The sequence below is a fragment of the Nyctereutes procyonoides genome, unplaced genomic scaffold (genome assembly GCF_905146905.1).
Source record: "Nyctereutes procyonoides isolate TBG_1078 unplaced genomic scaffold, NYPRO_anot_genome, whole genome shotgun sequence".
NCBI classification, from domain to species: domain Eukaryota; kingdom Metazoa; phylum Chordata; class Mammalia; order Carnivora; family Canidae; genus Nyctereutes; species Nyctereutes procyonoides.
The window spans coordinates 43,499,890-43,513,464 of record NW_026575140.1 but is presented as its reverse complement, the minus strand read 5'-3'; the positions used below and the strand labels follow the sequence as shown (position 1 = coordinate 43,513,464).

General features: G+C 39.5%; 1 protein-coding gene and 1 pseudogene across 1 annotated transcript in view; both read right to left on the bottom strand.

Annotated features, from left to right (window-relative positions):
- ROR1 (receptor tyrosine kinase like orphan receptor 1) overlaps positions 1 to 13,575 on the bottom strand; it is a 400,073-nt gene that overhangs the window by 72,846 nt on the left and 313,652 nt on the right. The window lies entirely within an intron of this gene.
- Positions 9,300 to 9,379, bottom strand: LOC129498000 (U2 spliceosomal RNA; annotated as a pseudogene).

Below are 13,575 nucleotides of genomic sequence, written 5' to 3'. Positions count from 1 at the left end.
AGTGGCAAGCAGAGGGAGAGGGAGAAGCAGGCTCCCCGCTGAGCAAGGGAGCTGGATGCAGGTCTTGATCCCAGGACCCTGGGATTATGACCCAAGCCGAAGGCAGACGCTTAACCAACTGAGCCACCCAGGCATCCCTGAAAGTATTTTTTAAATTATTTCAAGTTAAAGACTTTACCCCACTGCTCTGAACATACCCTCTTAGTCCTTTTTCTAGTCTTGGCCCCTCTAGAACTATCCTGTATCCTGCTTCCAAGATAATACAGGCCTTCTGAGGAGCTTGTTAGGGTGTTCAAACTTCCTTGCCTTCATTTCTTATCTAGTAAAATGAGGGAGACAAAGCTAAACCCTCACAAGGATTGTGAAAGAATATGTAGCCAATGAACACTTCATGATTTTCCATTAAGATACACTTTAATTGCATTAGCACTAACCTTGAAATTGGAAACAAAAACAACCCTCATTAATTTATCCTGTTTCTTAAGTAGGAGGAAAGAAGAAATGGACATGGGAGTTAAAAGACCCGAGTTCTAATTCCAGCTGTGATACTCAGTAGTTGCCTGTCCTTGGGGTTCAAAGTCAGACAGGCCTGGATTCAAATACCAGCTCCATGCCTCATAGGCTGTGTGACCTTGGGAAAGTGACTTGCCATCTCTGACCTTCAGGTTCCTCCACGTCAAACGGAGGAAGTAGTATCTACCTCTAGTGTTCTCTTTTCCCACATTACCATATTTCTACATAATAAAACTTGGTTAAAATGGACAAATGGGTAAGAGAAGGATAGATGGATTTTAGAATAGGCATAGGAGGAAGGTGAGCTGCCTTCCATTGCTTTGGATATTAGAAATATTTACACACTGATTCTAATTGCAGTTGCTCAGTCATATGTTCATTCCACAAATACTTAATTAAGCATTTGTATGTGCCTGCTGAATCTGTGAATACTTGGCCTCAGTGAACAGTCAGACTTGGCCTATGTGGAAGGGACAAGGAGGCAAGCCTGGGGAGTGCAGAGGAGGGCATGTGACCCTGAACTGAAGAGTGATGTGAAGGCTTCCCAGAGGAAGTGAGAATGTTCCAGATGTAAAGAATAGCCTGCACCAAGACTGCTGAGCCAGCTGCCACTGAGAGTCGTTTAGGATTCTGGACTGTAGAGGGTGGGGGATAGGGATGGAGGCAAAAGAGGCTAGAAGGGCAAAGCAGGACAGGACAGATTAGGAATGTCTTCCTACATTAAGGAAAGATGACTGTACTTATCCTGAGGGCAAAAGAGAAACACAGGAAGATTTTAAACAATACAATCATTTTGCAGCTCGGAGAGTCATGTGACTTAGAGCTCACAGCAACTGGCTTGATTTTCTTTACCAAAGGGGCACCTATGGAATGCAGATCTGTAATGACCATGATACACTCTTTTGGTCCAGTAAAATGAGGGAGATCAATTCCTAAATACAGTGTGCCTCAGACCTACAAGTGATAAGTAAGTGCTTACAATGATTACTTTTAGTGCTTAAAATTTAACAAATCCATTTGGGTCTTTGGGCCTGCCCAGATCAAAGGCACTAATGATTTGCTACTTGCAGCCCATATGCTAAGTGCCACTCAAAAATATTATTGGATGGTAGCAAATGGAAACTGGTTTCAAGTATCTAGTGATACACAGAGTCTGAGTTTTATTTGCCTGCAGGGTGAGGGTGAGCGTAAGATCCTTGGAAGTTAAAAGCCCAAAAAAGACCACTTATTCCCTGCCCATCCCCCCCAAGAAGGTATAGGAGATTATGCTGTCTCAGTTCTGACAAAGCTCAGAGCAATCCTGGGCACAGTGCTTCTCCAACTGGGGTATCCATAAGATGCACCTAAGAGGGCATGCACTTCAGATAACCTAAGAGGGCAGGCTAATGATGCAGATTGTCAGGAAACACTCTCAGAGATCGGACTCCAAAGTCCAGGGTGGGATCCAGGAATATACACTCTTCATAGGCTACATGTAAAATGCCCACCAGACTTTGAGAAACATGGGGCAAGAGCCAGAGGACAGTATCATCCCTCCAAACAGAATAAGGCATGAGAGTGACCTTGAGCTGCCTTTCAAGCAGGGGGTTATATCAGAATTATCTGTGGAGTTTCTTCCATATTTCTATATCCTGGCTTCAACCCTAAAGATTCTGATTCAGCAGGTCTAGGGTGGATCCCAGATCCCTGAGGCTCTTTTAAGAATTCACTTCCGCCAGTTCTTCTAGACATTTTGATTCAGTAGGACTAGAGTGAGGTCACTTCCCCAAGGGAGGCTTGTGATCTCATATAACAGAAGCTTGTTGAAATTAGTTGCTAAACACATTCCCCCTGTCCTCCTGTACACAAAAACTCTAGGACACAGGATATACCTTAGACCTCTTCTCTGTGATTCTTCTCTATCAGTATTAATCACTTTCATTAGTGATAAAAATCCATTTACTTCTTCGTTTTAAAATGTGGTATTGGGGTGTGTGTGTGTGTGTGTGCATGTGTGTGTGCACATGTATGTAGGGTAGAGTGAAGGCTCACTCAACACGACTTGTTCAGGGCTCAGGAGCTCCATAGTTATTCCCACTGCCAGCTTCTACTCATGTCACTTACCTCTATCCTAGAAGTGGTGTGCTGAACACATGTGGTTATTTGAAAGTTCTGGTTATTTGAAATTTTGCTTAGACCACAGTGACCATATGTTCTGTGACCTAGCAGTTACAGTTAATAAGTGAGTAAAAACAAAAACAAAAACAATAGATGGCAAAAGTAGGATGCCCAAATCAAAACAAAAATTTATATATCTATATAATATAATTAAACATGTCATTTCCTTGCCATTAAAATGATTATAACTTAGCACAGAGCCAAGCTTTGACCACTGCTGCTGAATATTTATGGCTGGCTCTCTCAGAACACAGAGGCAGCTACAGAAATATGCTCTTTCTCTACTCTTACCTCCACTTGATGAATGATTATTTTACTTAGTAATAGAGCAAGCGAGACCAAATTTGAAAATACCTCAGGGGTGAGGCCCAGTACAATTATATTTATAAATATGGGTTATTGTAATCAGCTCTAAGTGGAGGACTTAAAATAGAAATTTAAAAAGTGAATCAATGAAAAAGTCTGTACATAGCATGAAAAGGACTTAATTTGATGGCACTTTAAAGTGTGTTCTGAAAATTTATTAACAAAACCAGACTTAAAAAAAAAAAAAAACCCTCTCGCTCCCCTATTTAAAGTTGAGAAAACACAAAAATGAAATATAATAGGCACCTTACAAAGATTATCTCCATGATAACACTGAAAAAGAATTGGTTATTATGGCCCAGTGAAGACTCTCTGGAGTACTTAAAGGCTTTCTAATCACCTAAATTAGTTATTATTACTCGTAATAATTGTCACATTTGAGCAGCGCTTGACAGAAGGCTTTGTGGTTAAGGGGGCTGGGCCTTACAACCAGACATCCCAAGTTCAGACTCTGGCTCTGCTACTTACTGACATTCGTGCTCAAGTAAATGGCCTCATTTCTCTGTACCTCACCTTCCTCATGTGTAGAATGGGGATGACATGTACTTGTAAAGGTTATTCTAAAGATTAAATGAGATAACACATGTAAAACACTTAATAACATGCATGTAATATACGACAACTCTATTTTTCTCATACAGGCATTTCAACAACCATGGGAGAAAAGTATCATTGTCCCTATTTCAGACGAGGAAAGTGAAGTTCATGAGGCAGCAATGACTTGTCAACTGCATGCTGCTCCTTAGTGGCAGGGCAGGGACTCTGTGGGGACAGAATGACAGAGTGCAAACAAAACATATGCACAGACATGTGAGGCGGAAAAAAAAATGCCATATTTAGAAAATGGAAGAAAACCAAGTATCACAAATGACTGTACCTGTGGGCCAAGAATTGATTACTTATGAGAGGCTAAGCCATGCTGTATACCTTATTAGAGTCCTGGCCACAAAACTGATGATCCTGCTTCTTTACTAATCAGCATCGTCCCTGCAAATCCCACCACATGTAGCTTTAAGCAAAAATAACTACAAGAATAGATGGAAAACTACCCACAGGAAGACAGCCGGCCATGGTCAAGATGACCAACTACAAGGGCCAAGGTGTGGAAACAAACGCTGGCCCTTGCATATGCTAGCTGTAGGAGCCTGAGCAAGTTACATCACCCCACTGAGCCTCAGCTTCTTGGTCTACAATATGGGATTCATAAGACTGAAGATTTTGTAAGGAAAGGTATAAGGAAGTCTACGAGATAACATAGATAAGGAGCCGAGTTCAGAGTCTCTGGGCCTTGGTGAATGCTGTTTTGCGCTGGTTAATTGTTGTGGGGGCGCTGTGCTGTGCATCACAGAATGTTAAGCAGCATCCCTGGCCTCTACCTGATGCCCAGAGTGGCCCTGCAGTTGTCATAACCAAAAATGTCTCTAGATGTTGTTAAATGTCCTTGGGGGGCGGATGCAAAATTACCCCTGGTTGTGAACCACTGTCTTAGTCCAATGCCTGCCACATAATGGGTGCTTAATACATATTCATTCTTTTCTTCTTTATAGCTGAAATTTTCTTTCTTGGTGAGGTAAGATCCAACTAATTTGGAATCTGTGTTAGTTCAAATACTGGCAGAACTGAAGTCCATATTTTCAGTAATATGGTAAAAATTAGCAGTGTACACAATAATCCAGAAGACAAAGATTCACTTATGAAAACAAGCTATTTATAAGCACTCATGTGAAAGTCATTTATATTCAACTAGTATATAAGTGAAAATAATTCTTAAGCGTTTATTAATGTCTTGAGAAATAAATTGACTACCAATCATTTTTAAGCAAATTTAAATTGATAACTATACTTCAAAGTATTGAAAGAGCAATTATATTTTTTAAAACCCCAGCTATTTCTGATTTTGTCCTCTACTGCAGATTAACTTTGACTATAAAAAAAGAAATGACTTTTTAAAACATTGAAGTATAATTAACATATAATGTTATATTAGTTTCAGTGTACAATATGATTCAACAATTCTATATTACTTAGTGTTCACCATGATGTGTTGTGGTGAACATTATTACCATCTTATTGACTATATCCTTATGCTGTATTTGCATCGCCAAAAATTATTTGTTTTGTAACTGAAAGTTTGTACCTCTTAATCCCCTTTATCTATTTCACCTATTTACCCTGGCAATCATCAGTTTGTTCTCTATATTTAAGAGGTTTTTTTTTTGGTCTTTTTTTCTTTGTCCATTTTTTAATTTATTAAATTTCACATATGATTGAAATAATGATTTTTGTCTTTCTCTGACTCATTTCATATAGCATTATACCACTACGTTTATTCATGTTGTTACAAATGGCAGATCTCATTTTTTTATGGCTGAGTAATATTCCATTGTACAAAGATACCACATCTTCTTTATCTATTCATTTACTGATGGACATGAGTTATTTCCATATCTTGGTTATTGTAAATAGTGCTGCTATAAACATAAGGGTACAGGTATCTTTTTGAAATAGTGTTTGAATGAAATTGGACCACTTTCTTATACGACAGACACAAAAAAAAAAACCTCAAGACAGATTAAAGACCTGAGACCTGAAACCAGAAAACTCCTAGATGAAAACATAAGCAAAATGTCTCTTACATTGGCTATAGAAACACCTTTCTAGATATGTCTGTTGAGGCAAGGGAAACCAAAGCAAAAATAAACTTTTGGGACTACATCAAAATAGAAAGCTTTTATACAAGTGAAGGAAATCATCAACAAAATGATAAGGCAACCTATGGAATGGGAGAAGATATTTGCAGATGACATATCCGATAAGGGATTAATATCTAAATATATAAAGAACTTCAACAACTTAATACAAAAAAACTCCTAATAATCCCACTTAAAAATGGGCAGAAAACATGAACAGACATTTGTCCAAAGAAGACATACAGATAACCAACAGACACATGAAAAGATGTTCAACATCACTCATCATTAGGGAAATACAAAACAAAACCACAGTGATATATTACCTCATACCTGTTCAAATGGCTAAATCAAAAAGAAAAGAAATAAACAAGTTTTGGCAAGGATGTGGAGAAAAAGGAATCTGTGTACACTGCTTGTAGGAATGTAAGTTGGTAAGTCCACAGTGGAAAACAGTATGGAAGTTCCACCCAAAATTAAAAATAGAAATATGATATGATCCAGTTATACCACTGCTGAATATTTACCCAAAGAAAACAAAAACACTAACTTTCCCTTTTAATAAGCAGGAGGGTTCCTGCTGGCCCAGTCAGTGGAGTATGCAACTCTTGATCCTGGGGTTGTAAGGTCGAGCTCCACTTTTAGTGTAGTGATTACTTGAAAACAAAATCTTAAAAAAAAAAAAAAAAGGCAGGTTAATGAGGATTTGCTTCACTCACACATCTAAAGTGGAGGATATTTTATAACTGCTGTGTTGAGATTTTCTACATTCTTACTAACTTTTTAAGCAGGAAATTCTTTTATATGGTTAACCTAACATCTTCCTGCTGCCCTTTTAGCCTATTTTCCATTGTTCAAGCTTCCGTGGAATACAAGACCAGCTGTTCATCAGAAGAGCTTCATTCTTATATACTTGGAGATTTTAAGTAGCATCAGGCCTGCACTGGGACTTCTTCTGACCAGTGGTTCTCAATAGGAGGCAAGTTTGTACAACTGGGGACATCTGGCAATGTCTGGAGACATTTTTGGGGTTTGTTGCAACTAGGGGCTAAAGAGCTACTGGCATCTAGTGAGTAGAAGCCAGAGATATTACTAAACATCCTTCAATGCACAAGACAGTCCTCTACAACAATTATCTGGCTCTAAATGTCAGTGGTGTCAAGGTCGAGAAATCCTGTTCTAGACCTTGGCTCTGAATGATTTTAGCAAATGAACAATGAGCAAACTGTAAAGCAACAACAACACACAATAAAACAAAGTCAATTAAATCCTGCTTGCCTGTCTTTGAGATACATGTTGCCTTCTTTAGGAAGCTTTTCTAATGACATTTGGGAGACCCTCTCTGGACACCAGAGGCTTTTGTTCATGCCCCCATCATAGCACTTATGACATCAGCACAATGCTGGCTCACAGTGGATGTGTAATAAAAGAGAGCTGAATGAATGTGCAGGTATGGGACCCAACAATGGGTCCTTGAGCATTTAGGGTTTGTGGGGTTGCTCTGACCTCCCTCTCTGGACATGTCCCATGTAAGCTCTGGAGGCCTCCGAGGGCCTGCTGTTGGTGACAAGAACAGAGAAGGGGTGAGAAGGAGCCGGGTTTGCTTGCCTCAGTCTTCCCTGTCTATACCAGGAGCTGGAGTTTATTTTCCTTCTCTGTCTCACACTGACAGGAATATAGATTTGGTTCCATTTAACATTTCACTTAATCATCTGAAATGTAAAAATTGAACAAACAGATCTGATTCCACACTTTTCACACTCCTTCTTGTGGTGCTGCTATAGTAGAGCTGTTAAAACAAACAGGAGAAATGCGGAGGGCAGGGTTCTGCTACTTGTAGTAGTTAGCTGTTTATGCCTCAGTCTCCCATCCTTCTCAGGCCCCTCCCTAGCCCTACTCTGTACTTCTGGAGAGCAAGGCCTTCTCTTCCTCATTGCCCAAACGCAGAGGTGCTATGGTTATTGATGAGCACCAGCTCTTAACAGGTGGCCAATAACTATCAAGCACACAGAGGATTCCAGAAAGTTAAAGAGGAGATCACAGTTGATCTTTTTCTTTTCTTTTTTTTTTTTTAAGATTTATTTATTCACGAGAGGTAGAGAGAGAGGCAGAGACACAGGCAGAGGGAGAAGCAGGCTCCATGCAGGGAGCCCGACGTGGGACTTGATCCTGGGACTTGGGGATCACATCCTGAGCCAAAGGCAGACACTCAATTGCTGAGCCACCCAGGCGTCCCACACAGTTGATCTTAAAGCTGTCCTCAGTTTCTAAGATTCTTTGCTATTTCTGGATTATGCCAAGCTGTCAAGAAGCTTTCACACTGACTGTCCCCTTTGTCTGGAACACACGTCTCTCAGATAGACTCCCTCACTTCATTCAAGCTTTTGCTCAAAGGTCACTGTATCAGAAGGGTCTCCCTTAACGAAACTGAGTAAGGTAGCAGCCCTCTACCATAGCATTTCATTTCCTCTTGTTCTGCTTTCTATTTCTTCTTAAGCAATCATTCCTTCCTGGCATCACTGAGTTTCCCCTCAACAATGTAAGCTCTATAAGAGATAGATCAGAATCTCTCCCTATTTTTCTCACTGTAGATCCTTATCTCCTAAAACAGTAGCTGGCTTGTAGTAAGTGTTCAGTAAATATTTGTGGATCACATGAAAGTCTCATGGCCAATCTTGATCAGGAATTGGTACCATGACCACCTCCACCTCTTCCTCATGGCAGCAGCACGTGATGGGTTATTGAGTGTAATTAGTTAACGTCCCCTCTCTTAATCAATTTCACATTTTCACATCTGGTCATTACTTAGTGTTTGTCAAGACAGCCTAATTAAGGCCTCCTGAAGAATCCTTACGAATGAGGCAGGATCGTGGTGAGCAGAGCTCCCTGTTTTCTACTCCGTGGCAGCTGCCCTCTCCATGCCCTCAGGTACAGAGTCCTTTGAACTCTCAGTTTTCAGGTCTTTATTGTAAAGGTGTAACTTAAAAACTCAATTTACTTTTTGCATTCAGAGCAGTAAACTTTTTCTCAGAGCCATCGTAGAAGGTAAAGATAAAGAATTTCTATCCATATAACTGTAAGATACTCTCATAGTTTCATCTGTGATCCTGAGCCTTTCTTTTTTTCCATAACCCATTTTATATTTTTGTAAAAGAATTCACTGTGTGTAGGCATTTGGCTTGTAAAAATAAATACAGAGTCTAGTTTTCCCAAATAACTTAGCCTAATCGTCGAGGGCTCCTGAAAAGACTTGTCTCCTGAGATGTGGCAATCTTCTGGAGCAATCTATTCCATGATCCAGGCACAGAGAGGGCACCTACTTAGGATGAATTACAGGCTCCAGAATGTCTGGATTTTGAATCAAGACTAACTCTGGACTCCACAGAGTTAGATGTCTTCTTACAGAGGGTGGATCACTGGTGTTCATTATATCCTTAAAACAGATTTGTTATGACTCAGACATGTACAGGTTTGACCAGTTGAGCGCATATACTAGCAAGGGTTTTATTATTTTTCCAGCTTAATTTTATAACTTAAACACAGAATGAATGTTGGGAGCATTTATTTATTGAAATTAAGTGAGCTAATATGAAATTATTGGAGATCAATTACCTATACTACACTTGATCTTAGCCAAAAGGCCAAGAAGCAATGAAAGTCGATTACCCATAAATCAGGGTGTCAAAATTAATATTTGGGGGTATTATTGATAGACATTTTAAAAAAATCACCACATGAAAAGATTCAATTTAGTTCAACATAAAATTATTAAGCACATATTGTAACATTTTCAAAACTTAAAAAAATGTTTTTTTCAATTTTTAAATTCATTTGCAACAAAAATCTCACAAATGTATTTATTTCAGTAAAATGAGCGTATGTTACTTGAAAGGTTACAAATAAGTATTAACTAAATTTATTTCACGGGAAAAAATATCTGCCAATATGCAAACTTTAAAGTATCGTAACTAATCTGTTACGATCATTATTTCTCTTTTCACAACCAGCTAGAAAATATAAACACTTTGTTTTTGCTATTACAGTTTTCAGTTAGAATGCAAATGCTCCAGAGCAGAATGTTCCTTCAGTGACCTCTGATTAGTTCAGATGCTCAAATGAGTTTTGCCATCCTTCTCATGCTACACTAACAATTGTAATAGCAGGTGGCACTGACTGAGCACTTAGAAGCTATTCATGATTATAGAGTGCTTCCTATGGGCCAAACACTGTCCTTGACAACAAACCAAGGATCACTGGGATTTAAGGCAAATCTAACATGTCAATCTGTGGGGCTTTGGCAAGGCTCTTCACCACTCTGCCCTTCAGTTTTCTCATCCTTGAGATGGAGGTAGTATACCCTCCCTGCCTCAGAGTTGTTTATTATTACACACACCGTGAATGGAACACAGCTTGGTGGTGGAGGCACACTCTGATATGCAAGATTATAGGTTCTCTCCTCAGCCATCCCACCATATAATTCCAGAAGTTTGTAAACCTCACTTCCTGGCCTATCTTCACCACTGGATCCCACCAGTAAACATTTCTTGATTAAGTGGATAATATATGTGAAAGAGCTTGACAAATGGTAAAACATGCAAGATTCCATTATTTTTATTTATAACATTAATTCTCTTCCACAGTTTATTTCACTCACAGCCCTAATATTTATTTCTCAGAGTTATGGGTGAAATGATTTATTTATTACTAAGAGAAAATTACTTCAGGCTGACAAAACCCTAAAGTATGAAAGCGTCTGCTTTAGCTCTGTAACTATACTACAAAGCTTCTTCTGCCCCACACACAGCTGGGATGACAGACTGAGGCACAGAGCACATTTATGAACAGCAATCACCTCTAGCCAGGCTATACAAGACTGGTGCCGTAGTCGTAGCTTTGTTATCCTCATAAACATGGAGGGGTGAACACTGTGAGGAAACCTAACGGGAGAGTGATACACAAAGAGTGGCAGATAAAGCCAGGCTTGCATCAAGCTAAGTGTTCTGTGTTCTGGGCTGTGCTGTTGTGTGTTGAGCCAGGAGTCCCCGTTTGCTCCTAGGTACAGCTCAGCTGGGAATTCTGGCCTATGGAAGAACATGAGAAGTGGGCCACATGAGTCTCTGTAAGAGACTGAGGAACCTCCATGAACAGATCTCAAGCCAAGAGAAGGGTCAAGAACACCTCTTTTCTATTTATCCCTGGGAGAGCACAGAACTTGTGCTGTTTGTGCTGTACCATCTGCTTCCCCTTCTTTGGCCATTTTAGAGGCTGTTTGGGGGGATGCCATGACTGAGGGCAATGAACTGGTGGCGGGGGGTCAGGGGGACCTGTTTCTGTGCAGGGGCGCAGCATATCTAAAAGCCAAAATGCTTATGATGAGGTCTTCCTCCCTGACCACAGCTGTCTGGACTTCTCATCCACAGAGCATGCCCTCAGGTCCTGTCAATTGTGGCTGTCACTTAATTTCATCACTGACCTGGGTCTCCCCCTCCCCAAGTACCTGGAACAAATCTGAAAGGACTGAAGTTCTCTTAGAACCAGAGAAATATTGCTTTGTGACAGGCACACGACCCAGGATAAGGGTTAAACATAAGAGAGAAGGAGGCAAATGTTAAGCCTTACAGATGAGTAGCAACTGTGTGTAGATTTAATGGAGAATGCAGCTCTCTGCAAAAATGTGTCCATCCACGTAGCAGGTAGTCATGCAGCAATGCCAGTCCTCCACAACTCATGTGCTTCAAACTGTCCACCACAGCTGGGTCTCAATAGGTTATGGAGCTTGGAAAAACCAAGAGTGGGTTTGGAGGACACAGGCAGTGGGTTTGGAAATCTGGTTTGTAGGACTTGACTCTGCCTCAACCAGCTGTAGAAATGTAGACAATTTATGTCACTTCTCTTGTTTTTTTTTTTTTTTTTCCCCTTGGCAAAATGAGAATCATACCCAGAACAGAATGACTTTGTTCCAGGTGTTTCACTGCTTTCAGATATGAAATATATATACATACGGAACACTATTTTGAAAAATGCATAAATACAATCCTATTATAGACAGAGTAATGGTCCTCAAAGATGTTCATGTCCCAGTCCCCAGAACATGTTGAAGGGATAATTAAGGTTGCAGATGGATTTAAAATCAGTAATCAGGGATGCCCAGGTGGCTCAGTGGTTGAGTATCTGCCTTCAGCTCAGGGAGTGATTCCTGGGTCCTGGGATTGAGTCCTGCATTGGACTCCTGCAAGGAGCCTACTTCTCCCTCTGCCTATATCTCTGACTCTCTCTCTGTCTCAAATAAATAAATAAATAAATAAAATCTTTAAAATAAAATAAAAATCAGTAATCAACTGACCTTGAAACAAAGAGATTATCCTGGATTAACTGGGCCCAATATAATCACAAACATTCTTTAAATTTGGAAGGAGGTAGAAAAGTCAGTGTAAGTGTGATACAGTACCAAAAAAGATTCAACTGGCTATTGCTGGCCTTGAATACCCAAGGGAACATGAGCCAAGGAAGGCAGACAGCCTCCAAAAGCTAGAAATGGCAAAGAAATGGATTCTCCCTTAGAGCCGCTAGAAGAAACACTGATGTTAGCCCAGTGAGACCCATTTTGGACTTCTGACCTCCAAAACTGTTAAGATAATGAATCTGTGTTGGTTTAAGCCATCAAGTTTGTGGTAATTTGTCATAGCAGCGATTAGGAAACTAATTTCACAAATTAGAAAACTAATGCCTTACACACATGTAAGATTGTATTGCTCTCATCATTGACATTATCATCACCTCTGACATTATCATCATCAATATGATATAATAATATTTCAAATATTAGCTGGGGAATGAGATTTCTAGCAATGTGTAATTTTGCCAAAATTCTTAGAAACTAAACCAGATGGCTATTTAATGAAATGTGTCACAGACGGATTTTATCTTTACAAATGCTATCATATTGTCTCTATGTCAACACTGATAGTATTGTTCACATTATTTATTTATTTTACAAACCTTTTGTTCTTAATACAAAAGTACACTTCAGAGTGAATTGATTTTAGCATATTATTCTTTAAAAGGTTTATTTGGAATATCTTTGTTAACATAGCTAAGAGATCTAAACACCAATCTTGGCTCAATTATAAGCTGTAAAATTTATGGCATATCATTTCACTTCTTTGGTGAAACATCTGACAATTGAACTAGATACTCTTTCCTAGATCCCCTCTAGTTTTAAGAATGTTGATTTTATTTTATTTTTATTTATTTTATTTTTTGAAGATTCTATTTATTTATTCATAAGAGAGAAAGAGAGAGAGAGAGAGAGAGAGAGGCAGAGTCACAGGCAGAGGGAGAAGCAGGCTCCATGCAGGGAGTCTGATGTGGGACTCGATCCGGGTCTCCAGGATCAGGCCCTGGGCTGAAGGTGGCGCTAAACCGCTGAGCCACCCAGGCTGCCCATACTTTTTGTTTCTATGCAGTATTTCACTTTTGGTTGCTATTCAATATGCTAGGACTATATAATATCATAATTTATTCTATTATTGATGAAAATCTGGGTTATTTCCATTTGGAAACTATGATAGCTTAGATTTTGCTTCTCAAATTAATCTGTTGGTGAAATATAAAGCATTTCATTCCACTTAATTGAGATTTACATTCCAGCTTAATTTATTTCAGACACATATACTTTAGATTTTCTGTCCAGTGGGGAGAAGTCTAGGAGATAAAGTCAATAGGGCCAGAAGAGATTGGCTTTCTCTGGATAGTGTACCTGTGTAAAAAGGGACTTTACAGAGTTCCTTGTTTCTGTGTAAACAAAGAGTAATAAAATAGCTCATTGCTGAGGCCTCTAATAATGGTA